The sequence below is a fragment of the Lemur catta genome, chromosome 13 (genome assembly GCF_020740605.2).
Source record: "Lemur catta isolate mLemCat1 chromosome 13, mLemCat1.pri, whole genome shotgun sequence".
NCBI classification, from domain to species: domain Eukaryota; kingdom Metazoa; phylum Chordata; class Mammalia; order Primates; family Lemuridae; genus Lemur; species Lemur catta.
In genome coordinates this window covers 16,767,200-16,785,338 of record NC_059140.1, presented here as the reverse complement: position 1 = coordinate 16,785,338, position 18,139 = coordinate 16,767,200, and positions in this window count along the sequence as shown.

Sequence of the window (18,139 nt, the reverse complement as noted above, 5' to 3'; positions counted from 1 at the left end):
CTCCCTATTTCTCTCCAACTAAACGTTGAGTCTACAATGTCCAGTATGGCCTGTGAGGCTCCCTGTCAGGTTTTGTCTCCTACCTCCTACCTGTCTCCCAGAGCACTGGAGACTGCACGCTGCCTTCCATGCTGTCCCACAGACATGCAGTCTTCTCCTGCCTCAGGGCCCTTGCATGTCCTTTCCTCTGCCACAAGTGTGCTGCCTCAGGAAGTTTCAAGGCTTAATCAGCCACCAGACTTAGTCTTCTGTTCAAATGTCACCTGGTATAAGGCTTTTCCTGACCAGTCTGTCTGAAACAGCACACTGTCACTCCCTGCCTTTCTCACTCTGATTTATTTTTCTTCATAGCACTTGACTTTGGCTGACATAAGTTTATTTGTGTATCTTCTCTCTCTCTTCCAGTAGAACTCAAGTGCAGGAAATCATGACTCTTGTTCAATTGCTATCTTTAAGGCCCATAAAAATATTCAACACATAGTAGGTGTTCCATAATAGTTGGATAAATGAAACAATGAATAAAACAACATTACCGTATGCATGACTCATGCATAATTTCATTTTTTAACTTTTCCAATGGTCTTGAGCGTAGGTGTCATTAACCCCAAGCTCAGAAAGGTTAGGAAGTCTGCCCAAGGTAATAAACAACCCAGTGGTGGAGCAGTGATGTTTGCCAGTCTCCGACGCTGGGGCTCTGGCTCCCCGAACTCTGCTGACTCATACAGAGAAGAAAAAAAAAAAATCACATGACGTTCATGCAAATTTAAACGTCTCTTGGTAAAATGTCCTTCTGTTTAGGAGTATTTATGTATATTAACCTCCAAAGGGAGACTGAAAGCTATTTGAAATCGTAAGGTTTCTCTGAACCTTCTACAGAACCTTGATGCTACACTAGTGTGCAGCTTTCCAAGCAAGAGAAAGATTGCTAGCAATCAGGGAGCCTTAAGAGCTTACTTTGTTTTTGGAAGGGAAAGAATAAAACAGAGAGAAAAAGAGAGAATAAAAGGAAGAAAAAAAATACTTCCCCTACCAGCTGCACTGAAACAGAACTGTCAAATGCAGCAAAATCTTGTAAAATGTTCCTCTGCTGTAGGCCATAGAATAGAACTGTAATAAACTCTGACCCATAAAAAGTCATGTAAACATTATAACCTGTTTTTACTAGCCCTTTAAGCACTGGGAGCAATTGATCTAAAACAGCTTGGCGCTCTTCAGTCCCTCAGTCTCCATGAGAATCCAGCCTCCAACATGGGTGTTCGAACGCCTCTGGCACTGAAAGCCAAAAATAGGAACAAGCTAGAAAATTGCAGCTATTTAGCTATTTGCCCTGGGCAGATGTTTGATATTTCCAAGAGCAAAATATCCAAAAGGAAAAAAATGCCAAGGAAAAGCACCTTTGCAGGACCTATTGCCGTAGAATTATTTAACCTGCAATGTCTGTAACCAAAATAAATATCCATGTGGTCCTCAGCTGTTGGTTTTAGCTGTCCCTAAAAATCATGCTAAGAAAGCATCTCATGCAGTGAGAGTAGTCCTATCAGTGCCTCAGGATAGATCAAGTCTGACTATCTCCCTACGGCTAAAACGCTTTACCGTATGAAATATAAATGTGGAAAAATTTAAGTAAGATTTTTACAGGTGTCAACGTGAACACTCATTCCCTTACATATTTGTGGAATGCTAGTTAAGCCTGCCTTGAAAATATCTTTTTCTTCTAAATTCCTAGAATCCGAACGGAGAGCTAGGGGAAATTAGGCAGGAAGCCTAGAGGGACGTTAGCAGATTGTAAATTGTGACATTTTTCTCATCTTGTTTTTCATTGTCCTCCCTCTCAGTTCAAAAGTGGATGGAGCAGATGGAGAACATTAGTTAATCGATGGGTACTTGGAGGTGGACATAACCTCACGACAGTAGAACAATCTCTGTCTCGTGCTGAACCTTGGTCACTGCTCATTTCCGAGGTGGCCTTGTGGGCCATAGCATCATGCTGTGGATGGATTGACTGACTCAGTTCTGCAGTACAGTCTAGCTCAGCAAACACACCTTCACTAACTGCCTATAAGGTGCCAAGGACAGTGTTAGATGCAGATGAATGACACAGGCCCTGCTCTCACAGAATTTACAAAACCCAGGGGCATTCCAGGTGAGAACTGGGGTCTGCTCCTGATTCAGAGACCCTCTGGGTGCACTCTACAAAGGCAGGTTCTCATATTCTTGACATCTGGTGTTGGAAGCAGAGATGTCAAAAGTGCTTGCCACGTAGTCAGAGACTAAATTGCCATTGAGTGGAAAAAGTAAGGGGAAATCAGAAGTGAGGGTTTTTTTCCTTATTTTAACTTATTTGTGAGAATTCTCTAAAATTCTGTGAAAAACAACAAAGTTTTTGTTTAATATGTGTTTTCTATAGATACATGTATGAATAAATTTTTTAACTGAGACAGTAGCTTTCCCTAAGGAGGATTTATACCCCAATTTTAAAAAGTAGTAGAAACCTGAATGTGTCTCTATTGTTTTTTTTTTTTTTTTTTTTTTTAAGCATATTGATAATTCAGCAACATGCCTTCCTGGATTTGAAGGAGGAAAACATTTCTTTCCACCTTCTGGAATCCTGCAAGCACTCCCTGGGGGCTTAAACAGAAACAGAAAAAACAATCATATCTTACACATGAACAGTGTCTGTAGATCACTCAAATACCAATGCAACTGATCTTCAAAATAACCCTGGGAAATTGGCTGGTTAAGCTATTATCATCATTTTTAGAGATGCAAAACTGAGGTGGAGTTATTTTTATCAAGATTGCAGTAAAGCCAGGTCCTCAAACTCTTCCTGTTCTTTTCACCATGGCAGATTGGATGCAGACATTCCTGGCCCCCCATTCCTGGTCCTGCCTACCCTTCTCTTTTCTGGCCACCCCTCTTGAATAACAGGACAAGTTAGAGTGGGACCTTCTCAGAGAGAAGAGTTTAGAATCACACCACTTCCCGAAGCATAGCCTGACATTCTAGCTCACTGTAATGGGGATAACGACTTCTATGCCCTCAAAATAAAGAAACTGTAACAGATGTATCATTGCATTTGGATTTTGATGCTAGGTCAATGGAAGAGGAAATTTAGGAGAGCTAATAATTAAGGTCAAATAAAGCATTACTCTAGCTGCCATCCAATGAGAGTTTGGCACCAGGGACAATTAACAATGTTTTCCCTGAACCTCATTGAAACTCTGTAATGCACATATAGAGCAGGTCCTGTGATTATTCCCATTCTACAGCGGTGGGAACTGAGGCACAAAGAAGTTGTCACTTGTCTGGGGTCACACAGCTAAGAAGCGATGACATAGCAGATAGGCGCCTGTTCTTGATCACTATCCTGTTCTGCTAGCAACATTGCCAAGGATTATAGCCAAATGATCTTAGGACATATATCGATATATTAATATTTATTTGTACAAACAGGTTGAAACATAGACCTAAGAACATTTGGGATGATCGGGATTTAAATAAATTACTGAGCCCTTTTCTCTATGCTTTGGAAAAATGGATCAGGGCATGTGGGGGCAGAGAAGGTCTCTGTGCTAACTGAATAAATAGCATGTAGGTCTGAAATTAGAACGTGACACTAAAGGAGGGTCAGGAAGATGAAAGGGCAGGAGGGAAGGAGAGAGGAGGAGGCAGAGAGAGAAATCTCCGTATTCCATGGCGAGCCCCCCATTAATACCATATGCACTGCTACTGCAGGTGAAATGTCCCTGAAATGATGAATCCAAAACAGAATCAGCTTCCACCTGTCTGAGTATAAGCCTTGGGGAAGGCAAGTTGGGCCAGGAAGCGGCCCCGTGAAAGGTCTCTCCCTAGCACAGGAAGTCGATGTTTCTCAGTATCTACTCATCCCTCACTCCACACATAATACCATTACAATTTTCTAAAGAGGAACAGTACTTGCCACTGGGCACAATTTAAAATTCTTAAGAACAGAGGAAACCACCATTATTCCTATAAAACAGGAAGTGATTAAGAAGCTTGGGAATACAAGCACCACAAGCATTTGTGACTCCAGGTAGCAACGTTACAAATAATCCATCTATGGTTTTCTTCTCAAGATCACAAATATGTAATGTCATAAAATAACTCTCCAGGCTCACAAATTTGCATTTGTTTTTGTATTTTTGGAAAGAGATAATCATCAGAGCAAGTGATATGGGAAAGCTCGTTCGTGAAAACCAGCACTGTGTGGACGAATACACCGGCAGTGAGCGTGTGTTGTTCTAGTGGAGACCAAGCTGGGATTCTAAGGTGTGCAAAGAGCCAAACCTCATCCATTTATGAGTGGCATTTGTGGTAGAACTCTGAATGGGTCTGCCTTTGGATAGATGCTTGCAGTCTGTCCTTTGTCCTAGAGGAGAGCCTGGGTAAGGGTCACAAGAGGACCTGTAGACAAGACCCACTTGTATGTCGCTGACCAAATGAAGCTTGGCAAATCGGTGTTTTGGTCAGTGACTGACTTTGTTGTCATTAAACATCTTCCACAAATCATTTACAGCATAAATTTCAGATGAGTGGCCTAAAATAAGGCAGGATTTACATGAAAACATTTTTCCACATTCTTGTGTGTTTCCAGTTCTTTGTGCACCTTTTATCATTTTTCAAGTTAACACTGGTCTGATCGTTGGTTGAAAAGGAAATCTCAGTCCTGATCCTCCCTTAAACTGGGCTACAAGGATGAGGTAGGTATGCTCCTGTCTCTGAGGACAGACCAGGCTCCAGACTCAGGTATCTGCTTTATGAATGCTAGTGCGGATGAAACAGCAGCACTCGCAGGCTCAGGGTAACCACCACCCGAGGCTGGAAACGTGGTCAGACCGAGCTTCTAGAAAGCGGGGACATGTGTGTGTATCTCCTTCCTTCTGGAACCTGCGCATGAACAGAATTAAGAGGACATTCAGCAGTGGCACCAGGAGTCAGGTAGAGTCATCTCACCTGTCCCCTTCCTGTTGGATGATTTGTAAGGATCAAGGCACGTCCAGCTCTGTCTTTACCGCCAAACAGTGAAAAGAGATGAGAAAATAATGGCGAACACTTACTGGGTGTTGACTGGGTGGCAGACACTGTTCTGAAAGCATTACATGTATTAACCTTCTGGAACATGTATCGGTCCTCCTCCAAAGGGATGCAGGACTTGAAAGAAATTCAAGCTAATGTCCAATCTACTATGCTCAGTTTTCTGTGTATGTGTCCCACCGTGGGTTTGTGGGCTACCATCACTTCAGATGGCTTAGAGAAAAATTCTGGGAATTCGTTTCTAATTAGAGATTCATAAAATTTAGGTGCCTGTCTATGTTTAATGTGTTGACTAAAATAATAAGAACTTTCACAGCTTACTGTAAAATAAATCGCCTCCTTAATCCTAGGAAATAGCTAAACAGTAAAATAAATAAAACAGGCCCAAGGCTGGCCTCACAAAGGCAGAGATTACCTTGGGAAGAACATGGGAAGAGAGGCTAGGAAGGCAGATTAGGACCCATTGTATAGGATCTTGAAGCCACTGGGTTCAGTGCTGTCACTTTTGATGAACAAGCCGTGTCTCTTTGCAAAGGTGTTCAACATATAACCAATCTGCCTCAGGGTTCCCAGAAGGACCAATTTTATCTGAATCCTTCGTAATTTAAGAGCAGCTATTCTATAGCAGAGCTGAACCTTTGTGATCACACACAGAGCCCGGGCAGACATCGGCAGGACTCTCATCCTGTAGGATGGAATCCCAGAACCTAGCAAAATGGGCACTTTCACACTCTTGTACGTTTGTAGAGCCCGGCAGTAGAAATGAATCAAACGAAGCAGCAGGAACCTGAAAAGGTTGTTTCTGCAATCTAAAAGCAGCCTGGAATTTACTCCCACGTCGTTTACTCACCTGAAGGTGCCAGCCCGTAATCACCGTGTTTACGGCTGCCTGTCTGTAACTGACGTGATGCTGCAGCTCCGAGCAGCTCACACCCTCAGCCTTCCCAGCCCAACATGCAGGCGCTTTCATCTCCTGTCAATTATCTCTCTCTTAGTTTCAACAGCTTAGCAAACTGAGTTCCTGAGAAACAAGAGTGGCTTTATCAGAATAACTCCAAGTTCGCAGAGAGCGACAGAGAGACAAAAAGAATGCTTCCCAGACTTACCAGTTTCCTCCCTGGATTTGCTTAACTCTAATTATTGGAAGACCTCCAGGGGCCCAGACTGCCTGGGCTTGTTGAGGGATTCCTTTTTCTATCAGGGGTGCCACCACCCAGACACTAAATCAGAAGACAGCTGAAATCCTCACAGCAATAAATCTCAGGAACAAAAGAATGAGTTTGAAAATCTTCATTGCATTCTTATACATTTTTGGTGGCAAAAAATCATTTATAAGGACTAAATTAGGTAGGGTAAAAATTTAGTAAGTTTTTCCTACTCCCTACACTTCCAGCTTCTATGTTAGCAAAAACAAATTCCTTTGATATTCTGTAATTTCTTTCTTTTGTTCCTGTGCACGTGTTGTTGAGGTTTTATTTTTTTGTGTTGAGAAGTGTTTTTTTTTTTTAAAAAAAAAAGATTCTTTTGAATATCAGATTTTAAAGTATAAAATCTGGCATATGAGATACCAAATGCTTTTGATTTTAGGTATCACAATATGCTCAGATGCTTTGGGAATATGCATTCACAGTTCAGGGACAGTTCTAGAAAGAAAAGATATTAAAGCAGGAGAGATATTTTCAAATTTCCGTTCCTTTCTTAGAATTGGGCTTCTCTGTACAGTGTTCTCTCATCTTTATTCTCCTCTCCAGACCCCCTGAGAACTCGGGCTGGGATTTGGAGCCCCTTCCCTGAAAGCCTGGGCAGAGGAAGGGTACTTACTCTTTCCTCCCTCCTGTGATATGTCTCATTCCGTGACCAGACAGAAAGAGGAAGGGGTTAAATTAAATGGACTTACATTAGGGCAAAATCAATGAACACATGATTAAAGCTTAATTCACAACCTAAATATTTGTATCATTAGAAGACAGTGTTAACTGAAAGGTTGAGAATAAAATACCTGGAAAGAGGTTCATAGGCAGAGAGCGGAGTTCCTGTACAACACAAATGAAAGGGCGTAGATCAAGGTCTTCTCAACAGTAAATGCAATCAATCTTCCAGTCCTCTTACATCCCAATCCAACAAAAATGTCACTGGTATTTTTGCAAAAAACCAAGCTCCCAATTCTGGCAATATGGATTAGAAGACCTTATTAACCATTCTGCCTTTATAGTAACTGATTAATACCATATAAAAAAGAAAGTCTTTATAAAAGCAGCATCCAGGCCTTTAAGTAAAATACGAACACTTATACCTTTTCCACATCTTTTGAAATATTTCATACCTACTCTATTGCTTTCTAAGCTATATAATTCAGCAGTAAAATACAATTGGCTTACAGAACAGTTTCCATGTAGATAAGTCCCTGACACATACTGTACCAAAATGATCATATAAAATAGAAGGTATTTTAAGCTTTTATATATTAACTTTAATTAAGTTTTACTTGGCTGTTATATAAAAGATATTTGAAGTATTAACTGCATTTATCTTGCATTTTTCACGTAATTATTTCTTAAGAAATAATATCATATTTGGTCAAACCAATGGTTTTATTCAACTGGTATTCTATTTGGACTTGCATTACAATATTTATAGAGTCTAATAGAAAAGGATAATATAACAGGCCTCAAAAAACTACACTATATCAGAGATTCCATCTCTACTAACACCTTGGGTGGGCTGGCATGAAACACAAATTGTGCTATTAAAATTGGAAAGGTTTGAAGAAAATCCGGAATGAATTGTAGCTACTCAAGACTAGTTTCAGATGACTTTGAAAAATAAAGAATCAAACATTTTAAATAAGTCAAATATCATTTGTTTAATGGACTGATGTCATTTGAATACATCAGAACCTAGGAAATTTGAGATCATAAGATGATTTCCATTCAATACAACTCATGTGTGTATGAAAAACTGGATGTGACCAACATCCAGAAAAGAAAATTAATGGGAAATAGGTTTATTTTTCAAGAATTTCACTTACATTTGAAGAGGTATGAAGGAGAGGGGAAAAAAAATATTTGTTGTTTCGTTTTAGCACTTTACAAAATTCTCAGTTTATTAAAGTAGCAAGGTCATATCATTATTTTAAAGAATTAAACCTGTTCACTATTCCTTCTTGACCACTCTTGGGCCTTTGGGAGCTGGGATTTTCCTAGCTCTTTCTCTGGGCTGGTGTCTAGTTCTGGAATTGTGATTATAAAAGGATCAAAAGAATGGCCAGCTACCCCTTACCAGCCCATGCGCCCAAGAAGGATTACGCTGGGAAATGCAGCAGTAGAGCAGGCCCCTTTGATTCCTCTCTGGTTTTCCCTTCTCTGACACCAGACAGACCTGGTTCCTCTCACCTCCTCCAAGTATCCATCCCGCGTCCTATACCCTTGAACGCCTAAGATCTATCTCCTTCCTAAACACTGCTAAAGTATAAATTATAGTCAACACATTTGCAATAAAGTTTCAAAAAAAGACACCTTCCAGCAGCATTACACTTGCACAACAAGAAGAAAGGTTTGGGGACTTTAGTTCATAGAAGGACACAGGCCATCTGCTATAGTTGACAGAGTCACAGAAAGTGTTTCCAAGGGCACCAGTCCCCATTTCTGTGATGTCAGTAGCACCCCCTGCAGGTGTGTGCCACACACCCTACGCAGACACACTCAGAGAGCCCCCTACCCAGAACCTCCCGGCTGGGAAACAAATGAAGATGACTCTAGGGTCAGGCCTCAAGTATTCAGGATTAGACTCAAAAGGCAGCGATTTGCTCTCTTTTCCCAACTGGGCTTCTGCCAGGGAGATTGCCTGTGATCCACGACTTTCACAGTGAAAAACATTTGAAAACCAAAAATCGTTTTAAGGCCTCAGAGGAATGAGGAAAGGTAGAGTTGTGAGACAGCTTGAGCTCTGACGTTGAACACTTCAGGGTTGCAGTTTGGCTCTATGGGGATTGCAGGTGCCATTTCTATAGAAACAGACACTGTAAACTGCCCTCTGCCAAGGACAGGGACTCCATCTGCACACTGCCTCACCAGCAGGTCAGATCTTTCCTGGTCTAGACTCCCAGCTGGACACTGAGCTAAGGACTGCTACGGAGAGCCAGAGAGCGACTCGGGACAAGCCGGAACTGCACCTGTGTCTGATACACACTCTGCCCCTCTTGCAGCAAGCAGTAAATCTTTTACTGTTTGAGTAAATGCTGGGCAAGGCAGTTGTTTTTTGTCTTGAGCAATCCACAAAGAGGAAAATGTTTCACAAACGAGGAAAGAGCTAACGTAATCTCTTTATCCTACGTCATCTCTGGCTCTCACAAAGAAAGGAAGGCTGGCGATTTGCATAGACATGGTTAGGGATTGGTATGGATGGCTGGACAAGTTCTGGGCAGGGTCTATCTCCTGTTGACCTCTCAAGGCACATTAGGTGGGAATTTGCTTATTTTTTTATTCATCAGATTAAATTTGCTGGAAAGGATAAATGTCCAAACAGGTAGCAGTCTATAGATCAATGGAAATTGCCACACGAGGCATGGTCATATGTCTGGCATCCATTAAATTAAAAAAAAAAAAGAAAAAGACCTGCATGTATACCAAGTTGAAAGCTAAGAATCATCTACTCTGTCCAAATGTTAGGTAGATAGCAAGGGACCTTGGGGCTATCCTTGGGACAAAGGCAGACACCTCACCTCGGTGCTGCTTCTAGCAATTGCCCCACCTGGGGAAGAAGGACAAGGGCGGGTGCCCTGTCTTGGTGCTGCCCCACCTTAATCCTGCCCTGAGCAATTGCCACACCTGGGAAAAGGAGGAATTCCCTGCCAATCTACAAAGGAATGCAGGGAATTCCCAGCCAAGGGCCAGGCAGCCCAAGCACAATAGGATCTGGAAAGTGACCTAGAGTAACCTAAGGCTAATTATCATTCCATTCACTGTCCCTCAAAGTGGTTCCATAGTGACATCTGAACCATGAGGAGGGCCCAGTCTAGACAGGATAAAACAGGACCCCAGACCATAACCGGAGCCTCTTGTTCCAACAGGGGGCCTGTTCCTCATCTGTGGTGAGCCCATCTCGCTCTCCCTCAATAAACCTTGTTTTTGTGATTACCTTGTTGTCGGTGTGTCTGGTCGTTCTTTGGCCAAAAGCACACCAAGAACCGAGAACAGACAACTGCGGATCCGACACAAACACACTTTATGTGCGATATGACATACACAAACACACAATGATTGTTACGGATTACTATTCTATGTTCATATTAAACTTAACTTCAATACTGGAAGCTTTTAAATGTAAGCACAAATTAGTTTTGAGTCCTCAGTTGAAAAAAAAATAAATAGTTTCAATATGGAAATTTAAGGCAAGGAACAAGAGAGGAGTTTTGAGTGCCAAAGATGGGAGATTCAATAAATAGGCAGTTATCAGTTATCAACGATACCCTGGCATTAACGCTTGGCTCTGCCTACATCAGGCTACATGTTTTATTCATAGCAGGCATTGGGATATTATCCTCTCTTAACGGCGGAACTATACTTGCCAATTCATTTTTAATCTGTGGTTGGCTACAGTTCTCCAATTTGTAGGACTTCAGTTTGCCTGTATTTCTACAACCTAACCAGGTAGATTAGATGGCTGTTGAAACTTCCTTGTGTTTATTTTCATGAATCCCCTAAAGCTTCAAGTATTTTAAATACCTCTGGCAGGACTGTAAAGAAATGAGGTTTCCAATACTAATTGATTATTAAATAGGGTCCAACAATATATTCATCTTATCGATAATATATCAATCTTGGCAAAGAAAAGAAATTTTCTGAATGCCTTTTTAGTGCCCCGTTGACAATCGGCTAGATGAAATCTGAGCCAGGACTTGGGTAAATTTTAAAATAAGTGAGTTTCCTACTCCACTCTCTTATGAAGTTGTTCTCTCATGATAAATTCCTTGGCTTTGACATAAGAGGACTTCAGCGCCAAAATAAATACATTCCTGATAATGGTGTAGAGCACTATTTCTACCTGAATGGAAATTTCAGAACATTTGAGCCAAAGGTTCCAAACTTTTCTTTAGGCAGTTTGAACACAAGACTGTCAAACCCTGAAACAAGCCTCAACAAAAGGAATGGTTTTTTTGTTTGTTTGTTTGTTTCTCCCATCTCTTCTTTGACTTCACCCTGCTCCAGCTTTAGTGGGTGAGTCACACCGATTCCGGAGGGTTGTGACATGCCCTTTAACCTTGCCGCCTCCCAGTCACATGCCTTCTTTATTCAAGAAATGGGAGTGGCCGGAATGCTCTGTCCTTGTGTGTCCAGCCTCAATGGGTAGCAGCAGCGGTTTGGGGGCAGCCGTTTTCCAGCGCCTGTCACTCTGAGGTTGCCTGCCTGGAGAGTCAGTGAGCTTACTCACCGCGTAATTAAGTGTCAGGGCCAGGAGGTCAGGCAGCATCTTCTTCTCCAGCCAAAACCATTTGGATCCCTAGTGTGGCAATTTATGATTTTGTTGCCTGGCCAACCACCAGGACCTTGGCTATCTTAACTCATCCAGGCCACACTCTGAAAAGCTAATCTCTGTCTTTTTAATGGCATCTCTTCATTTGCGGAGTATCACATGTTCTCAGGATGTAGCTCACCAATTACTGTGGTTGAAATGACTGATGCTGGCTTTGCTGTGATGTCCATGAATTGTGGCTTCCCTCATATCTCTCTTGGTGTGACTTTTACTATAACCGATGATGGTGTTATCACTGAAAACACAGCAATATCATGTCATATTTCAACTGCCGATGTATGCTTAGCAAGAGCATTTGAGCTATTGACACCCCCTTGTTAAACCAAATGAAAAGCTGGCTATACCTGGGCACTCCACTGTGAACGCTTTCTCCTGAGTTACCTAGTAGATGTCCTCTAAAAGAGAAATAACAGTAAAGACCTGTTGTATTCTTGTAACCAACAAACCACAAAATCTCTCGTTTGTATTTCTACACAACTATAGCAAACTGGGATTTTATATGTCAACTAACTAATTAACACCTAATTGGACAATCAGCCCTCAATAGTCCACTTAGTTTCTTCAGCCACTCCCTTGAGTCTAATTATCATTTTTATTAAAGGGAATAAAAATATTTAGCTAAAAATATTTAGCTAAAAATATAAGTGGAAGCTATAGGAAAAACAAGTCAACCTTAGACTCTCCAAAACGGACAAGGCCTGCTCACAGCTTGACTTTAGCCTAGTAAAAATGATTCTGGACTTCTGACCTCCAGATTGTAAGAGAATAAATTTGTGTTTTATTAAGCCACTAAATTTGTGGTAATTTGTTATATTAGCGGTAGTAAACTAATACACACTCCTCCTCTGTCCAGAGGAGTTCCTGAGAGTTCTTCTTGATTTGCAGCCTTGACAACACTTGATATTTTTGGCACTTTCATTTTAGCCATTTTTGTGGATATGCATTGTATTGTAGCCTTAATGAGCTTTTCTCTCATTAAAGATGGAATTTAGCAATTTACATGTTTAATGTCCAAATAGATTTCTCTTTTATGAGGTGCTCATTCATGTTTTTCCCCCATTTTTCTGTTATCTCTTTTTATTGATTTGTAGGTGTGATTTGCAAGTTATGTAAACTAACTTTTCTTGGATATATAAATCTGAATGTAGATTTGGATATGGACATAGATATAAATTTGTAACAACCTCCCATTACGTAGCTAGGCTTTTTACCCTTGTAAGGTTTATTCTGGTGAACAGAGATCTTAAATTTGATGTAATCATTTATCACCTGTTCTTTAATGATTAAGGAGATTAAGAAATTCTTAAGACATATTTCCAAATTGTATTCTGAAAGTTTTATGGTTTTATTACATTTATGCTTTTAATACAGCTGGAATTGATCTTGGCTGTGCTGTGAGATGAGTGTCAATTTCATTTTTCTCATACAGACATCCAATTTTCTTATTACCACTTGTCGGGGATAAACTGGACTCCTGACTTGTTCAGTGCCACTTCTGCATGTATATGCACATAAGTGTTTTTTGATTGACCTATTTATATTAATATATCTTTTTACCTATAATACATTGCCTTTGTTACTGTAGTTTTCCAACAATTTTTGCTGTTTGTTAGATCAAGTCTTTCTACTTGATTCTTCCATTTCATGAGTGTTGTAGCTATACTTAGGCTTTTGCAGTTTCATATAAATTTTATAGTTAGCTTTTTAAGTTCTATCAAAAACCTATGGGGCTCTTTATTGCATTACATTGAATCAATTTGGGAAATTTGACATCTTTAAAATAATGAGGCTATCCAACCTATATAGATATGCCATATCTGTCCATTGCCATTTGCCATCTTTAGTGGCTGTTAATGAGGCTTCATAATGTCTTTTACAAAAATTATTTCAACAACTCTCAATTCTTTTGTTGGATTTATTTGTGATGCTATAGTAAATTATAATATTCATTATAATTTATTATAATTATAATATTCATTATAATGTTACAAATATTTTAATAAAATTCAATACTTAATTTTTATCCTAAATTTTAACCAATAAATTCCTGCCATAATGCTTTAAGTGTGTCTTAAAAATGCAATCACATCAAATGCAAAATCGCATTACCAAGAGGTTAACCAGATGACTGATGGAGCCCATGGAGCCAGCAGGTCTGAAAGTCAAAAATCAGACACCAATTGCCTATTATGTTATGTACAAATTGGCCTAAGCATTGGGGCTCATTGTATCATCAAGACACTGCATATGGTTTTTCAGAGCAAATAATAAATGCTCATGAGTTTATAGTAACTCAAACAAAATAAGCTGGGGATTTTGGATTCTGATTTTCACACATAGTTAAAGAAACGGAAGTTTCAAACACAATGAGATTCTATTTTTCACCTGACAATGATAAATGAGGGCAGGAGTCTAGGAAAACCCTCATAGACTGGTGCCAGTTTTATAAATAGGTGCAAACTTTTTGGAGAGCAATCTAGCAATTTCTGTCAAAATGTAATATGCTCGTACCCATTGTCCCAGCAATCCCACCATTAGAAACATATTCCATGGATATATTCCCATGTATGGACAAAGAGTATGAACAAGGATGCTCAGTGTAGCTAAAGTATTCAACCCACCTAAATGAGCATCTGTCAGGAGACACCCATCTTGCGTATCCATATGAAGCATGCTTATATAGGTGAGAATAAGGTAGAACCATATTTGCAAGTAGGAAGTGAATAAAAGAAGTAAAAAACAAAGAGTAGAATATGCTTCTGTGAGTTTTTTAGGTTGTTTGCTTTTTTTTGAAGATAAGATAGATAATAGATGATAGTGTATTGTCAGGGTTCTATAGAGAAAGAGAACTCATAGCATACAATAAGATAGAGAGAGAGAGATGGTAATGAGAGAGAGGGAGAGAAATTTTAAAGAATGATTTTAAAGAATTGGCTCATAAATTATGGAGGCTGGCAAGTTCAAAATCTGCTGGTCAGGTCAGTAGGCTACAAATTCTGGCAGTTGTTGGCATTGCAGTCATAAATCCAAAGGCAGTCTGAAAGTTGAATTCTTTCTTCTCCTGAGGGCCTCAGTCTTTTTTTAATCAAGGCCTTCAACTGATTAGATGAGGCCTACCCACATTAGAGAGGGTCATCTGCTTTACTCAAAGTCTATTTATTTAAATGTTAATCACATCAAAAAAATACCTTCACAGCAACATCTGGACTGATATTTGAACAATCAACTGGGTAGCATAGCATTGCCAAGTTGATACATAAAACTGACCATCACAGATATACAACTAGATAAATAGGATGGTAATGGATAGAAAGATAGATAGACTCATGGATGAATGGGTGGAAAGACATGGCTGTACGTTCATGGAAAATTCCTGTAATGAAACAGTAGAAATTGTTAATAGTTGCCCAAAACAAGATAGACTAATGAGAATGGAGAGTCGATTTTTTCATGCACTTCTTTGTGATGTTTTGCTTTTTTAATCACATGCATGTGCTATTTTTTCAATAACTAGTAGAAATATTAAATCTTATAAAAGAAAGAATTAATATAAAAATACATGGGAATTATGCCCTTAACTGTCTGTCTTCCTCTACCATCGCCTTTACATGCTTCAGCTTCTCTGCACTTACCAATTCTGAGCTTTCAAATGCTTCTACCTCCACTTCACCAACTCACTTCTTGATACCCTTTTTGCTGCCTCTCTGAAACTGCACCCCAAGGTGGTTCCTTACACTTTCACAAGTACTGTGTCTTCTGCTGAGCATATTCTGTTCTATCTAGTCCTGGTGAACTCTTAGTCATCCTTTAAAACCTCCCTCACCAGCTCTGTGAGGATTCCCAGGAGTTAGTCTTCCTTCTAGACTTCCCTATCCCTTGGCACTTTTTACAGCAAGGGTCACTTGAGATTTTCATTTCTTGTTTGCATCTGTGTCTCTCCTATTGCCATGCATGGGTACAGATCTCTTTTTTCATTTTTATTTTTATAGATTTAGGGGATACATATGCAGATTTATTACATCGATATATTGCATAGTGATGAAGTCTTGACATTTTGTGTAACCCTCACCTGATTAATATTGATATATGTTCCTGAGGATGTGGATAAAAGGGAATGCTTATACATAGATTTTGTCTAATCTTCTAGATGCGTGCTCCAGCATCTGGGAAAATGTTTAATCAACTCAGGTTGAGCATCAGAATTCTGTGTGCAAGCACCTAAAAAATACAAAGTTCTGGAGATTCTGTGGCCCACAATTCTGTACTTTCAAAGGTAGCCACAAGTGCTGATTAAGCTTCTCCAGCCTTAGGACTCTCAGTTTAGTTAATACCTAAACTTTGAAATTCCACCGTGAACATTCTAAATGCCCTAGGGTGAACTCAATCACCTGTTCTCTCCAGCACTTCTGCTATCTACTCGCCAGCTGCCTTTGCATTTTTCTTCTTTGAAGCTACTATTCATTGAGTATCTACCATGTGGCAAGAGATCTACTAGAAACCTAATTTTTCTGAGTTATATGTCACTTAAAGATGGGGACTTTCCTGAGAAATGCATTGCTAGGCAATTTTGTCATTGCGGGGACATCGTAGAGTGCACTTACACAAACCTAGATGGTAGAGCCTACTGTATACCTAGGCTATAGGGTCTAGCCTACTGCTCCTAGGCTACAAACCTGTACAACTTGTTACTATACTGAACACTGTAGGCAACTGTAACACAATGGTAAGTATTTATGTATCTAAACATATCTAAACAGAAAAGATACAGTAAAAATACAGCATGAAAGATAAAAAACAGTATACAGTAAATGTATGTGGCATTTAACAGGGCCGGAAGTTGCTCTGGGTGAGTCAATGAGTGAGTGGTGAATGAATATGAAGGCCAAGGACATTGCTGTACACTACCGTAGACCTCATATACAGTGTACACTAAGCCTATAGTAAATCAATAAAAATTTTTTCTTCCTTCAATAATAAATTAACCTTAGCTTACTGTAACTTTTACTGTATAACTTTCTAATTTTGTTAAATTTTTGACTCTTTTGTAGTAACACTTAGCTTGAAACATACATTGCACAGTTGTACAAAATTTTTTCTTTATATCCTTATTCTATTAGTTTTTTCCATTATTTACACTTTTTAATTTTTCTTTTTAAATTTTTTGTTTAAGAAAAAAAAAGACAAAAACAAACACATTAGCCCAGGCCTTCACAGGGCCAGGATCATCAATATCACTGTCTTCCACCTCCACATCTTGTCCCACTGGAAGGTCTTCAGGGGAAATAAAACACGGAACTGTCATCTCCTATGATAACAATGCTTTCTTCTGGAATACCTCCTTAGCAACCTGCATGAAGCTATTTCATGGTTAACTTTCTTTTTAATAATGAGAAGGAGTACACTCAAATAATGATAAAATGTATGGTACATACATAAACATTAACATAGTTTACTGTCATTCCCAAGTATCATACTGTACATAATTATATGTGCTGTACTTTTATATGGCTGGCAGTGCAGCAAGTTTGTTCACACCAGCATCACCACAAACATTAATGTGTTGCGCTACAACTTTACAGCAGCTATGACGTCTATAAGTGGTAGGGATTTTTCAGCTCCATTATAATCTTAAGGGACCACCATCTAGTCTGTGGTCCGTTGCTGTTGACCATTGTTACATAGTGCATGACTGTATAAAGGAACTCTAGTCCTCATCACCCTTCAAGGTGAGTATTGTTATTGCTGTTTTTAGATGGGGAAGCGAACACAGAGAGAGAGGTTCAGTAACTTGTCCAAAATGGTACAGCTGGCAGGCAGCTACTGTGGATCCATGCCAGCTCAGCCTGACTTCTGGATCCATGTGTGGTTTTTCTACTCCATCCTGCTGCCTTTCCCAAGACTCTTTCTGTACCAACTTCAGTAGAATCACCTTAGCCTACAGCTCTTGGACTTCTTTGATACATCCATTTCTATCTGCCGTGTGGCTCCTTTTTTGTCTCCTTCCTCTGGTGGCGGGGTTCCCAGAGTGGTATTCTAAAGTCAAATATGTCTACCTGGCTTCAATTACTACTTGATACCCAGTAAATAACCTTGAGTCTACATTCAAAATAAATTATATTTACCAGTTACACTGTTTAGGATACTTAACTTCCAAAATCTCTACCTTCTTAAGTATCACTTCTATTTTTCTACTAGAAACATCTAGCCCAGGGTTTCTCAACCTTAGCACTATTGACATTTTGGACAAGACAAGACTTTGTTGGGGGGAGTTGCCCTCTGTATCACAGGATGGTTACCCACTAGGTGCCAGGAGCACTCCCTGGTCCTGCTTGCGACAACAAAGATGTTTCCAGAATTTCCAAGTGTGCCCTGTGGGGTGGGGGGAAATGACCCTACTTGAGAACCGCTGAATTCTAACTGGTTGTCCCACCAGCCCTTACATCTCCATTTGACCTAAATTAAATTCATAGTCTTTCCCCTAACCATCTCCTTTTCCTGGCTTCTGAATTTCTCTTAGTGTCTAATTGTTCCTCAGTCATTCAAGCTCAACCCC